This window comes from Lissotriton helveticus, chromosome 4_1 (genome assembly GCF_964261635.1).
Source record: "Lissotriton helveticus chromosome 4_1, aLisHel1.1, whole genome shotgun sequence".
Taxonomy (NCBI): Eukaryota; Metazoa; Chordata; class Amphibia; order Caudata; family Salamandridae; genus Lissotriton; species Lissotriton helveticus.
Window position 1 is genome coordinate 1,124,921,696 of NC_136063.1, and position 15,691 is coordinate 1,124,937,386.

The window sequence follows — 15,691 nt, forward strand, 5'->3', positions numbered from 1 at the left end:
TCCCAATCGCTCTATTAACTCGTCCACCCTGGGCATTGGGTAGGCATCAAACTTTGATACCGCATTCACTTGATGAAAGTCAATGCAGAACCTGATACTTTCATCAGGTTTCAGGACGAGAACAACTGGAGAGGACCAGGCACTGTGAGAAGGTTCGATTATGTCGGCTTCCAGCATCGATTGTATCTCCTGATCTACTGCCTTGCTCCGAGCCTCAGGGATACGATACGGTTTGAGTTTAACTGGTTGGGCAGTTTTTGTGACAATGTCGTGTTCTACTAAAGTGGTTCTCCCAGGATTCCCTGACACTACGCTGGTATATTTAGCACATAGATCCAACATTTGTTGCCGTTGTGTTGTTGTCACTCGTGGTCCTAGTTGGATGGGGCTATTTTCCTTACAGTCTTTGGGAACGTAGGACACTTCCACGGGTTTGTCTAAGGCAATGTGGTGTATGGATGTGTCTGTGGTTGAGGTACCTGGAAGAGGTCCTTCCCACGCTTTAAGAAGATTTACGTGATATATCTGACCCTCGTTCTCTTTACGGGGTACATCCACTCTGTATGTTACGGGGGTTACTTTACTCCATATTTTGTAGGGACCTTGCCATTTGGCTAAGAGCTTCTTATCGGAGCAGTTAAGAGGATGAGTACCTGGTCTCCCGTCTTAAACTCCCTAAGGCGAGACTGACGGTCATACAGTTGTTTCTGCCTGTTCTGGGCACCTTCCATGTTCTGTTCACATGAACCTCCTCCCTTAACCACTTGGATGCTAAGCCTATTTGTTGATTCCCATGTAATTTCCATTGAAACCAATGGAAACTCCATGACGAGCTGGGCTCGTCATGAGCGTCGAAGGGGTTAAGGAGGAAAACGTATCTTTTAGGTTGGCTGAATATGGAAGTAGTGGTTTGCCCTCTTCTTCTTCTTCCTCCGTCCACTTTTCTATGGCCATGTCTAGAAGTGTTCTGGGTTGTCGCCCGGAGAGGAGTTCAAAGACTGAGAAGCCTGTTGATTTCTGTTCATGTGTCCTGATAGCAAACAAGACTAAGGGTAGCTGCCTGTCCCAATAACTCCCTCCCTTATCTATACTTTTCCTTAAAATGGTTTTGATCGTGCGGTTGTATCTTTCTACCAACCCATCTGTTTGGGAGTGGTAGACTGACGTGCGTATTTGCTTTACTTTGAGAATTGTAAAGACCTGCTTCATTAAGCGGGACATATATGGGGTACCCTGGTCTGTTAACAATTCCTGAGGGAACCCCACCCGGGAAAAGAAAGTAACCATTGTATGGGCTACAGCTGAGGTGGTTGTGGAGGACAGGGGTATGGCTTCTGGATATCTGGGAGCGTAATCGACTAGAACTAGAATGTACTGGTGGCCCCGGGCAGAGGGAATAAGGGGACCTACCAGATCCATTCCTACCCTTTTAAAAGGGACATCTATAATGGGAAGGGGTTGAAGTAGAGCCTTCGGGATAACTGGGGCATTGATCAGCTGGCAGCGAGAACATGTAGAGCAATATCTGGCTACTTCTTGGTAAACCCCTGGCCAATACAACTTTGGTAATAGGTATTTCAGAGTGTGTTATTTGCCGTAGTGTCCACCCCAGGTCTGACTATGGGTCAAGGATAGTACCTGTTCCCTGTAGGATTGTGGTACTAACAGCTGTTCTTTCCTTTTATCCCCCTCTTGCGAAACCATGTATAAAAGTCCCTTTTTCACACAGAAGAAGGGGCCTACCTTATCCGGTTGGTCTTCCTGGGCCTTGTTCCATGCGTTTTGTAGCGTGGTGTCGTCTCTTTGAGCAGCCCGAAAGCTTTGTCCTGCCTCTTGCAATGTGTCTGGGGAGGTAAAGATACGGGTGGGTAAGATTGGTTCTGTCCGTATATGCATGGCTCTTTCTTTCCTTTTTTCACTACGGGTTTTTAGTACTTTAGGGAATGGTGCTTCTATTTCTTCTCCATAGAAAGGGGCACTATCCAAACAGTACGCCGGAGGAGGAGATGTAGTATAGGCCTGTAGGTAGTTATGAAATCTGGGGAGGTCTGTTCCCAATAGGACTTTCTCGGGAAGGTTCGGTACCACCGCTACCTTTCTTAGCTGGGATTCCCCATCTATATCCAGCAAGACTTCTGCCAAAGGATACAACTTTTTGTCTCCGTGTACACAGGTCACCTGTATGCATTCCTCTTCAACTAATTTTGGCTCTCTTATTAGGGTCTGGTCAACTACTGTGTGATGACATCCTGTGTCTAGGAAGGCTAACACCGGCCTCCCGTTCACATATATCTGCTTTCTGTATCTCTCCGGGGGTTTTCCAGTCACTAACACCCTCCCTCTGGTATACCCCACTTCCATAGGCTCCTGTGGGGAAAGGCGTGATGGACAATTACGAGCTATGAACCCCACTCGGCACAGTGGAAACACTGGGGCCCTGGTAAGGCAGGAGTTGGTACGGGTGGTCGGGGTTGGGGTCGTGGGTAGGCTTTTCTTCTTTTTAAATTTTTTTTTTTTTTTAATTCTTTTTTAAAATCCTCATTTGCCTTCTCGCCGCCCAGCTCTCAACGATACCGCCCTTGGGCTGTTAATCTCATATATTGACTTCTGCTATAGAGGAGGGGCCTTGCCACGCTGTTTACAGTCCGTACCCTCCTCCGGGCATCGCCCCTTAAGTTGTTTGGACGGAGGGACCATCTCCAAAACATAACCACCCTTTCCTCAGGTCTTTCCCTAGCCAGGGAGAACTAAAAGCCAACCGAGATGATAAGAGAAAGCTTAATCATGGGACTTGCATCAAAAACTTGCCACCATCCCCTTCACCCAAAACATAACAAAAAGGGAGTCCAAAATCGATATCTTTTTTTACGCTAATTCGTAATATCCAGTTTGGCAATGGCTCTCATAGATCTTATCCAGTCCAATTCTGTTGGGGACACCGCCGAGACCCACAGTTTGCAAATCTCTCTCCGAGCCAACAATATAGCATAAAACAAAAGTTTGGCAATATCATCTGTGCCCTTACCTTGCAAATCCAGTCTTCCCATCATGACAAGTTCAGGGCTTACCTTGATCTGCAGGCCAAGAGCTGTTGACCGACTCGTACTCACAGCCTCCCAGAATTCTTTTATCGCTGGGCAATACACGAACATGTGAAGGTCATCTTCCTTGGGGCTCTCGCATTTAGGGCACACCACCAAACCTCCCGGGTTGAATTTCGAAAGTCTTCTAGGAGACCAATATGCCCTGTGAATTGTAAACAGATGGTTCCTCCTTAAATTTGCGGGTTTAACTATTTTATATAGCATAGACATCGTGACTTGCCATTGATCTTCTGTAGCAATCTCCGGCAAGCACTCTCCCCACAAGGTCTCCGGCAGTGTAAATGGACCATCTTCCATCTCCAATATTCCCCAATACCACAGCAACACTTATTTTTTTAACTACGTTTCTAACATCAGCTTCTCTTCAAGATCATTATGGAGACAACTAAATTTTCCTTTCCTGTTGCCCAGTTCTGTATCTGAAGGTACTTGAACCTGGAAAATCTCCGACCCCATTCCTGTTCGCAATATCCCCTTGGAACCAGCTTGCCCTCCGGAAATAAATCTTCCCACCTCTGAGGCCCATCCACTCTCAATTCTTTTGCCAGGGCATCCTTATACCACAAGGGGGACCCTGGTGTGTCCCAAATCGGGGCCATAAAGCTATAGTAAGGAATTTTTAGTACCCTCCTGATTTTAAACCAGACCTCGGCTAGATCTCTTAAAACTCTTAACCTGATCTTCTTGAAATATTTTGGATCAGCAAATTTATACATAAACCCATTCTGCTTAAAATTAGCCATTCTAAGCAGCGCAGCCAACAGTTTCCCTATAACTGAACTCCCCAGAGTGCCCAAAAGCATTCGACAGTTTTTCAACACAAAAGCCCATGAGTAAATCTGAAAGTCCGTAGCCGCTAGCCCTCCCTTCAGAATTTTCCTCCTAATCTTCTTCCACGAAAGACGGGACCCTCTTGAAGCACAAATAAACGAACCAATCTCACTCTGAAGTCTAGAAAACCAGTCTTTCTCAAATAATAGTGGCAGCGAATCAAACAAAAAAGTTATCTTTGGTAAGATCATCATCTTCACCAAATTCACACGCCCAAACAGTGATAAAGGCAGATGTCCCCAACCTCGCAGAGCAGCAGTGATCTCCTTCTTCACTCTATGAAAATTGACTTTAGTAAGCTCCCGTATATCGTGTGTTATCCTCACCCCTAAATAACGCATCTCCAATTTGCAGGCTATACACTCAGGATTTAAATTCCAAGACATAACCTCTGTCTTGTCCTCGTTTATGAGATAACCTGATACAGCCCCAAACTCCTTCGTTAGTTCAACTAAGCAATGCATCGACTGTTGTAGCTTGGGCGTTAAAATAATTATGTCGTCGGCGTATAGCCCTATCTTCCTGGACCAACCCTCAAATTCGAACGGGGCAATCCTCTCATCTGCTCTAATCATGCAGGCTAAGGGCTCGATGTAAAGATCGAATAAAAGAGGGGAGAGGGGACACCCTTGTCTCGTCTCTCTCATAATTGGCACTAGCTCAGTTAATATCCCGTTGACTTACACCCGGGACGTAGGAGAGTGGTATAATGAGGCAAAGGCAGTACTAAAATTTAAACCCAGCTTAAGGTGCTTTATCAAGGCCTGTAGATAGACCCAATTCACCCGATCAAACGCCTTGGCGGCGTCCAAAGCTATGACCGCCAAGGGAAGATCGTAAGCCGAGGCCACATCTATACTACCAATAAGAGAGAAAGTTAGTTCCTTCAAGTATCTGCCCTTGATAAAACCTTTCTGATCTTCATGAACTAACTGGGAGATAACTTTACTCAACCTGTCTGCCATAATCTTCGCAAAAAGTTTGTATTCGCAGTTCAACAATGATATAGGCCTGTATGAATCCAAATACTTTGGCAATTTACCTGGCTTAGGTATTAATATGATATTCGCCTCATTCCATGAGGGAGGCAAGGAAGCCTTACCCAAAAAAACCTCATTAAATAACTGAGTTACAAAAGGCGCTAAAATATCTATCAGCACCTTGTAAACTTCCGCAGGAAGCACATCGGGCCCTAGTGCTTTCCCCCTCTTCACCTGTTTAATCACAGCTACAACTTCTGCCTGCGATATCTCCTGATTCAGAACCTCCTGAAAGTCATCGGACAGCGGCTTCACCACCTCAAGCCACCGCTCTACTGCCTCAACATCAGGTCTCAAATCCTTCTTATAAACGTTCACAAAATACCTCTGAAAAGCTTCCGCTATACCCTTACTATCTGTAACCAAACGGTCTAACTCCCCCTCCCTCACTTCCTTTATCAAATTCCGTACTCGATCCTTTCTCGCCTTCCAGGCTAGCAATTTGCTACTCCCCACCCCATACTCAAAATGCACCAGTTGACTAGCATCCCATTTCTCTTTGACCCTTTGACTTAAAACAGCCACCAACTCTGCTTTTAACTCAGCCAACTCATCCAAGATCCTCACCTCAACCTCGGGGCCACCTAAGCTCACAATATCCGCCTCCCGCTGACAAATTTTCTTTTCCAGCTCCGCAACTCTGCCAAAGTATACTCTCCTCATTTTAGCTCCCAAAGCACCTAGACTACCTCGCAAAAAAGCCTTACATGTATCCCAAACAGTCTCTATCTTTGCTGACCCCAAATTCTTGTCTAGAAAAACTTCAATCTCCTTATGCAAACTGGCTAAAGCTTCCTGATCGTAGAGGACCGTGCGATCCAACCTCCAGGTTGAACCTGTTAAACCATTCTCAATTTTTAATGACAACGTGATAGCTGAATGATCCGAGAGATGTGTCCCTACATGAGCTACCTCTGCCACACAATTGATCAGTCTGGAGTCTATCAAAAAGTAGTCTATCCGGGATTTGTGCCTATACTTTTTATTATAAAAAGTATAACCAGTTAACTGGCCAGACCTCCGTCTCCAGATATCGCACAATCCTGACTGAGCCATCATTACCTTAACTCTATTAGACATTTTAGTGTTCACCAAAGCCCTACTTTTTTCAGATCGATCCAACTTATGATCCAGCACTGTTAAAATCACCTGCCATGATGATTTTCCCAGAGAAGCCTAAACTTCCCTGGCCAGCTCATCCAAAGGCCCAACATCATCTTGATTCGGACCGTAATATCCAATGATGGTATACAATTGACCCGATATCCTTAAACTAACCATCAGCCATCTACCCCTAACATCTGCAGCTTTATTTATTTATTTGCAGGTTTGTACCGCGCTGGCTTCACTCCCGAAGGAGTATCTCCGCGCCTTTGGCTTCTACATAGGGTTTTGAGGGAAGGAGTCTTTAAAGCTGTTCTAGTCTGGGTTTACTGTTCAAACAAAAAGGTCTTCAACCTTTTCCTAAAGGGGAGATGGTCTACACATAGCCTAAGAGATACAGGGAGGCTGTTCCAGAGAGAGGGGCCAGCTATTGATAGGGTTTTAGTTCCGTGTCTGGCCTTCTTAGCTCTGGGTACACACAGAAGACCTTGTTCACTTGATCTTAGTGTCCGAGTAGGAATGTAGGGTGTAAATTTGGTGGTTAAGTATGCGGGGCCCATACCATGTAGGCTTTTGTGTATGATGCAGCATACCTTAAATTTTGCCCTCTGTCTGACAGATAGCCAATGCAATTTGGTCAGCAGGGGTTTGGAAGGCGTGCGGGGAGGAGCATTCAGAACCAGGCGGGCGGCCGTATTCTGAGCTACCTGGAGTCTGTTCATGACTCCCTCGTTGGCAGACAGGAGCAAGCCGTTACAGTAGTCCAGGCGACTCAGAACGAGTGCCTGGACCAGTGTCTTCCTAACTGCATCAGGCAGAAATGGGAAGATTTTCCGTAGCATGCCAATGACATGAAAGCATGCTCCCACCACCTGGTTGCCATGTTGTTTGAGGGTAAGCTCCTGATCTAGACGGACCCCCAGATTCTTGACAGTTTGTTTAGGTTTAGGCACTGGGCCAAGATCTTGTGGCCACCAATCTGGGGTCCAGAGCATTTTTGCCTCTCCAAACATCATGACTTCCGTCTTCCCCACGTTGCACTGCAGGTAGTTGGAGGACATCCATCGTGCCACCGCTTTCATGCCCTTGGAAAAAGAGTTTCTGACCTCAGGTGTAAAGATCTTAAAAGGAAAGAGGAGTTGAGTATCGTCTGCGTAAGATATTGGGATAAAACCATATCTTCTCATGATGTTGGCCAGGGGTGCCACATAGATGTTGAATAAGGTAGGGCTCAAACAAGAGCCCTGTGGCACCCCCTTGGTGATCTCAACTTCCTCTGACCTGTATGCACCCATAGCTACTTGCTGGGTGCGGTCCTTCAAGAAACTCTTTAACCATGCCAAGGCTTCCTGCTTTAGGCCGATGTTAGCCAGTCTGGTGATCAAGATAGGGTGGGATACGGTATCAAATGCCGCAGACAGATCCAACAGCACCAGGACAGCAGAATAACCCCTGTCCTGGTACATGTGTAGATCGTCTGCAACAGTCAGCAGGGCGGTCTCCGTGCTATGTTTGGGTCTAAACCCAGATTGGGACTGGTCCAGTGCTTCAGTGGATTCAATGTATTTAGATAATTTGTTATTAACATGTTTTTCAGCAATTTTGCCTAGAAAAGGGAGCAGGGAGATGGGTCTGAGGTTAGCTAATTCTTCCCAAGGAGTAGCAGTGTTTTTCCTCAGCGGTTTCACCAGAGCCTTTTTCCATCCCTTGGAAACCTGTCCCGTACTTAAAGAAAGATTGATGATTTGCTGGATAAAGGGTCCCAGAGCCGCAGCCAGGATGGGCATGATCCGTGCAGGGATAGTGTCAGTAGGAGATCCGCTCTTTATCATAGAGATGTTTCCTATTACTTCCTCCATAGATATAGGGGGGAAGGCAGAGAGGGAGTGCCTGATTGGCTTATCTGGTTCCAGGTTTACGATGAGCTCATTATCAGCGGTGTTCTGATAATTCAAAAGCATAATCTTGTTATAGATGGCATCTATTTTTTGGTTGAAAAACTGAGAGATGTTGTCACAGAGTTTTTGTGACGCTACTTCTGCACTTTCACATGCGGTGGGTTTAAGAAAAGTCTCTAAAATCTGGTAAAGAGTCTTGGGATTGTTACCAGCTGCTAATATTTGCGTCGCAATGTGGTTTTTCCTTGCTGCTCGGATGGCTTTGTGGTATAATTTCTGAGAACTTTTGTATGATTGTTTATCCTGATCTTGGCGAGATGCCCTCCATTTCTTCTCCAGTTTTCTGGTGGTTTGTTTGAGCACTCTAAGGTTCTCTGAAAACCAGATTTCCTGCTTATGTGCAGGTCTGGGCTTAAAGGTTTTTAATGGAACAATGCTATCTATAGCTTTGAGGAGAGTTTCCTCATAAGTCTGTAGGGCATTGTCAATGTTCTCTTCCTCATTTAAAATTGGTCCCACAAATTTTTTGCTAAAGTCTTGTTGGGTCAGCTTATGCCAGGGTCTTCTTTTATTCGCTAGGGTGAGGTTTACGTTTCCACATGAGATAAGAGTGGGAGTGTAGAATTCTATTATAAAGTGGTCAGTCCACTCCACTTGATAGGGGGATTTACATTCGACCTGCAGGGAGTTAGTTAAAATTAGGTCTAGCGTGTGTCCTGCTTGATGAGTGGGTTCATCATTGATAGGCTTTAGACCCAGAGTGGCGAGGTCTGACAGCAGTGTCTGGGCTTCGCTGTTAGAATCCAACTCACTGTGGATGTTAAAATCTCCTACAAGAAGGAAGTCAGAGTCTTCATATATGTGGGGTGCTAATGCTTCCATCAGGGTGATGGATACATTTGCACAAGGGCCAGGGGGGCGGTATACCACTGCTCCCTTTCTGCTAGTTTTGTTCGAAGTATGGATTTTGAAAACTAATACTTCTAGGTTTGGGGTACAGATTTCATCCAATACCGTTATGTTCATTTCCTGTTTATGGACAATTGCTACCCCTCCGCCAACTTTAATAGGACGGTCCATCCTGACCATTTTGTACCCTGTAGGGATTCCCAGTGTTATGGCAGGGACGGAGTGAGGCTTAAGCCATGTTTCAGTCAAGAAGCCTAGTTCCGGTTGATGGGAATTGAATTGAATTGAAAAGCTTCACCCTCTACTGAGCACTCTACCCCTTGTCTGATCAAAACTGTCAGTCCTTTCGTAACCGCCAATTGAGGAGTATAAAACGCATGCGCTACCCAACGCTGAGTAGAAAAAGAGTTCTTTACTCTCCGCCCCCATTAGGTGGGTCTCCTGCAAAATTATAATTTGAGCTAAAGAGTCCCTAAAATATTTTAAAATTAAATCCCTCCTTGATTTTACACGCAAACCATTTACATTCCATGATAGGAATGTCAACTCCTTTGAATTACCCCCACTCATCGCAGACCCAGCAACCAACCTCGTACCGCCTAGCGGAAAGAAAACTCCTGTGGGTAGGCTTGTCCCTTCTGTTCTAGAGGAGTTGTGCTGAGTCTAGTTGGGATCCGTGGGGGTCCAGTCTGTGTTTTATGGGAGGGAGCTTTAAACTCAGGGGAGCGGTGGTATGCACAGGCCAGGTCCACTGCGAGGGTAACCGTGAGGTTAGGATGTTGCTTAATCCAGGCTCTTGTACTGAATGGTAAGGCCTCCAAATACTGTTCAAGGTACACTTTTTCTGTGAGCTCGTCCACAGAAGAAACAGTAGGTCGTAGCCAGCGATTACCTAAGTCCCTGATCCGGTAGTACAAGGCCCTAGGATTGTCACCTGCTGTCCATTTTTCTTTTCTGAACCTAGAGCGATAGTACTCCTGGTCACACCCTAACCGTTCCAGTATGGCCTTCTTTATATCCGTGTATCTAGTGACCCCGGCCGAGTTGGCAGCCTGATAGGCGGCCTGTAGTTCGCCTGATAACAAGGGTGCAATGTATTGTCCCCATCTTTCTTGGGGCCATGTTGCTGTGGACGCAACTCTCTCAAAGTTGACAAAGAAATAACCTGGGTCATCCCCTTGTTGGAATTTCTGAAGTACAGAGCCGGGTACATTCGGATGGATGCGTGCAGTAGAAATGGCGTCTGTAAGGCAAAGTACTGCGGTATCCTGAACATTTTGGTTCGAGGTTAGAAGATCTGCTTGGTCCTTCAGTGCTGCCTGTAAAGCTTCCCTCTCCTTTTGGGCTTGTTTAGTCTGCTCTTCAAACACTAACTGTAAATGCCGCTGCCATTCAGCTAGCTGGGTGATGATTGCTTCCATGATGGGGTCCTGTCTTTTGCCTGACTTCTATCCCACTTCTGACACCACTGTGGTCGGGATACCCTCAGCAGTCTTTCTGTCCCCCTTTCTATATGTAATCAGTCCCAGGCTGTGCTGGTGTATACTATGCTTTTTATTTGTTTTAAGGTACATTTATTGGTCAGAGCGTTTCCTTTCACAGTCACTCCAATCTGGACAAGGTATTAATTGTAGGTCCCTCCACTACGAACTTTCTGGCGCCCCTCCTCCCTGCTCCTTCTCTTGGCAAGTGCACGTGGACCCAAAAGAGACAAAACAGAAACAAGGCTCAGGCTACTGTTTTCCTGTTGCACAGGACAAAGAGGAAGGGGAAACGTGCACCGTCGCCAGTACCTATCGTGTTGTGCCTAGTGTGAGTGAAAAACAATGGTGATGCTAGTGCCCCGTTATTTGTGCCCACAGCCCCTGAACAAGCTCCGAGCATGCAGTCGGTACTTGCCTGCTCCCACGTCCCTCCTTGGCCGTGGTATTGGGAGATCCAGCCTCCTCGCCGTGGGGGAGAAGAGTGGTCCCTGGCGCAGTGCTCCTCGAGCGGTTCTCTGTTGCTTGGTCCGGTCTGCTGGTGCGTGTCTCCTGCGCCATTCCTTCCTCGCGGATACCTTCGGCTGCGTCCTCTTCCTTCACGGGCTGGGATCCTCAGCGCTCCTCTGGTTCACGTCGGTCAGCGTCCTCCGCTCCTTCCCGCTTCTCCACACCTGAACGAACTTCTCCCCGCCCGTCGCTCTTTTCATCGGTTTCCTCACCTGGACTTCCTCCATACTCTAGACTGTCTACTGCACTTCCGGTTTCCTCTTCAACGGGGCCATGTTGGGTCAGTCAGTGTCCGTGTCCGGTGAGGGTTGGAAACTATCACATGTCTGTAATCTGATACCAAGTCTTTAATTTGGTTGTCAGTCTTTGGATGTCCTCTAAATTGTATCCATATTTGTTTTTTATTTACAATCACTTCTTACACCCTTCTGCTATGTAAATCGTCTTTGGAGAATAGGCACTTGTTATATAAATTCCCTTAATAAGACAACTGAATATACCTGTTGTGTACACCAGTTGCTAAGCTTTGCTCATGTAATATTGTGTTTGTTCTTTGACATTGATGCTCTTATATTGTGCTTTTAGGTTTGGTGAAAGTCTTTTTTTTTTTTTAAGAATTTTGTACTGTATTGATGACTAACTCTTGGGAGGATTGACCTGAATTAATGAGTCTGTTGGGTAAATGTCTTGCATTTACACAACTTTGTTATGATGTAATTTATGTATTATTTTTTAGGATCGCTGCATTCACAAAACCTTTTGCAGCCCCAAATATATTGATCTACTGCATGAAGTAGAATTTGTGAGGGGATTAAAGGCCTGATTCACAAAGGTAATTTACACTATTGAGTAACGTTACACTTGGGAGTAAGTTTGCTGATTTTCAGTATTTACAAATAGCAAGTGTAAATTACTGCCCCCCCCCCCCCCAAAAAAAAAAAAAACAGTAGTAAGTCCAACACTACACATGGCCAACCACTGGTAGTGCAACACCATTCCATAGAGAATAATGGAAGTAGAAACCTGAAATAAAACGTTTTAAACATGTCATTTTACCTATACTTTACCAAATTCATTTTGTTTATTTGCTTTAGATGTAGAACTAAATAAAAGAAAATGCTAGACCAATTTATTTTTAATTAAAACTTGAATTGATGGAAATATGTTATACTATTTTTCTGAAGTTTAAATTAAAAAATACATTCCTACCTAAAGAATTCTTTTTTTAAATGTGCATTAATAATTTCTTTCAAGTAATGTATAGAATTATTTTAAATCTACACTTTTGATAGTTTGTTTCAATATTTTTAAATTGAAATGGTATTAAAATATTTTATAATTATTAAAATCTCAACTATTTATTTTTTAACATTACGTCATTTATATCGATTTAAAAAAATGTAATTAAAGGTATTCTTATTTCCTGCAGAGTTGTCTTTTATTTAAGTCTCTACCTGCATTATTTTCTGTGGGAAACAGTCTGTGGGAAAGAGTTACGCTACCAGTGGTTGGTCATGTGTAGAGCTGGACTTACAACTGTGTTTTTTTTTGTAGGAACATACACTCTGAGTTTGCGGAAATCCAAAGTGTAAAATGACTCAGAAGTGTAAATTACTTTTGTGAATGAGGCACATAATGGGCACTTGGAAGAAGGGCCTCCTACAAAAAATACATTCGCAAAAAGTGGTTGCAAATTGTGCACCAACTTTTTGCATATATAGTCTGATTATTGCAAACCAAACAATTTATTAATAAGTTGGTTGACAAAATAATAAGGTACAGGGAATAGCAGAACAACATCCCTAATTAATATTCATCAGGAAGGTCACGATATGTGACTATTATTTATTACATCAACAGGGATGGTGGTGTGCAAGGGACCACAGACCACCATGCCTGTGTTTCCATTGCAAAACTTCAGAGAGAGTTGGCACTGCCTGCTTCTCTTTAAGCTGCCAACCTAATTGTTTAAGGAAAAAGGTTCCATCCGTTACCGCCCCAACTTATAGTTGGTAATTGGTCAGAATAACATTCCCAAACCATTGACATATAGAGTCCAATTCGCTACTCGGACGGGGCCCTAAAACATTCCCCTTCCAAATAGCGATTCAGAAAAACTTTTTTTTTTTTTTTTTTGGAGTTCAACAAAATCTTTATTGGCATAAAAGTTCGACACAATTTTGACCGCCTATGGCCTACAACCCGGAGGCTGGCCGCATATAGCAGTATCACAATATTCTGTAGCACACAGCCATTCAGCTGGTAACCCAGGGGTCCAGCGGCCTCATGTGAATAATTACATTATGACAAATCGTTCTACCCTGTCACCCCTTGTTCTTGCTATTACATGAACTTTAGTTTTTAATTTGTTCAGTTCCATATTGCTTGAACATAACATTTAAAAACAGTGAACCTAAAAAGCCTCGGGCAATTCCACACTCCGTCGCCACTTGTATGCATCATTACTTTTTGGTATATCATAATAATCGCAACTATTCTTAAATGTGCTGAATATTCCCATGTCACAGTGGAGCACAAGCCACTTCAGTACCTCTTGTATTCTTACAATGACTCCCCGTCCCCTTCCATCGTTAATAGATCATCTGACAAATAACACCAAAAGTCCTTCGGGCGTGATCTGCTTGGCAGATCCTCTTCATAAGTAACTAACTTATCTCTGCAGTACGTCATGTCTTTAAGCCATGTCTTGATATTAGGTACATTTCTTCCTTCCCAGCATTTTGATATCTGCCTCTTAGCAATCAGTAAAGCCACGGCACAGAACTTTCTCTTTCCCGCCCTAACACTTGATAGAAGGCCCAGCAAACATACCCTCATGGTGCATTCTACATCAATCCCCACCATTTTGCCCAGCATGATTGTTACCTTCTCCCAATACTCCTGGATCTTCTGGCAGTGCCAGGCTAAGTGAACAAAATCCGCCTCATCATATCCACATCTTTTACATCTGGCATTGTCTCGCAACCCATATTTATACAATCTTTTTGGCGTGTGATACGTTTGATGTAGATATTTCAGATGCGTGATACGCAGATTACCATTTGGAGTGAGTAGTTTAAGCAATGAGCAGGCAGTTGACCATTCTTTCTCTTCTAATGCCTCTGGCAGAGCATCATTCCATCTCTGCATTGCTTTTTCAGAAGTATGTGGGAGTTCACTTTGAGCTATCTTGTACAATCTAGACACCAGGTGTGATGTGTTGGATGAAGTTATAATGAATTGTAGCGAGTGTAAAGTTGGCGGTTCCTGTGGGTAGTCTGGATATAGATCCTGGATGGCCCTTTGCAGTCTATAGTGCGTGAATCAGAAGAGTAATGTTGGGTTGCTAATATATGTCAAATCTTCTGTTTTGCAGAAAGTTCCCTCGTGATACAGATCCCCGAATGTGTCAATCCCTATATTCCTCAATATGTCCATACCTACTTTTTCATTTGTTACCGACACCTCCCTAGTGTCCTCCATGCACGTGCCGTGGTATCTATCGTGTTTATATCCCTTGAGTGTAGCGGAGGCCTCCTGTGTGTCACTATCGCGGTCAGTGGAATTGGCGAAGCGTCACCTTCCTCAACCGCTGTGTGCGTTAGATATGTCGTGGGGTGGTACCAATGTGATGCATATTGGGCCTGTGCGCATAAATAGTAGAGTTTAAAGTCTGGCACACAAAACCCTCCTTTCTCATAGGGTAACGTTATGGTATGCAGGTCAATATGAGCTTGTTTACCTGCCCAGATTAGTTTCAATACTAGTGACGTTATGTTAGTGAAAATGGCTGTAGGTGGTGTGATTGGTATATTATTGAACAAGTACAGGAACTTGGGTAGGATATTCATTTTTACTATTGCAATTCGGTCTGCTAGTGACAGCGGTAGCTGTATCCATCGGGCCACCTGTCCCTCCAATTCTGCAAATACCCTACCATAGTTTGTCCTAATAACCTCCTCTGGGTCTCGACTGTACCAAACTCCTAGATATCGCGTGGGTTCCGTCTGCCAGTCTAGCGGGAAATCTGGGACATACTGTTCTGTCGAGTCAGTAAGTGGTATTATTGACGATTTCTCCCAGTTAATTTGTAACCTGGAGTGACGTCCAAATCGCACATATTCCCGGAGTAATGGACTCAGGTTCTGCTCTGGATCTCGTACATATAGCAGCATGTCATCCGCGTATAGCGAAATATGCAGGGGTCTCCCAGGGAAATGTAGGGCGGAATGGTTGTGGGTCTGTCTGACTATACATGCTAGCGGCTCCAATGCCAGAGCGAAAATCAGAGGCGATAACGGGCATCCTTGCCTCGTTCCCCTCGCTATTTCAAAAGGTCCAGATATGTACCCATTTACTCTTACTCTCGCCACAGGTTTCGTGTAGAGTAGTGCAACCCATGTTATAAATCGTGGTGGGAAGCCCATTCTCTGCAAAATCGTGCGGATGTAAGACCATTCAATGGAGTCGAAAGCCTTGGCGGCGTCTAACATGACCGCTACTGCTTTAGTTTGAGGTGTAAGATAGTGGGAAAGTGCAAACAGCGTTCTTGTATTGTGTGATGTGGCTCTTGTGGGGATGAAGCCTGCCTGGTCAGGTAGTATCAGGTTTGTCATCAGGGGTTGTAACCGTTCCGCCAAGAGTTTAGCTAAAATTTTTGAATCTACATTTAGGAGCGACAATGGTCGATAAGAATCACATAGATCCGGATTCTTTCCCGGTTTTAATAGGGTGATAATCACCGCTTCCCTTAGCGACGGTGGCAGTATCATCTGGTCAAATGCGGTGCCATACATCTCAACCAGATGTGGGGC

General features: G+C 44.6%; 1 protein-coding gene across 3 annotated transcripts in view; it reads left to right on the forward strand.

The window, feature by feature from the left end:
* The window catches only part of TMEM245 (transmembrane protein 245), an 894,766-nt gene that overhangs the window by 93,462 nt on the left and 785,613 nt on the right, over positions 1-15,691 (forward strand). The gene's annotated exons all lie outside the window — the stretch shown is intronic.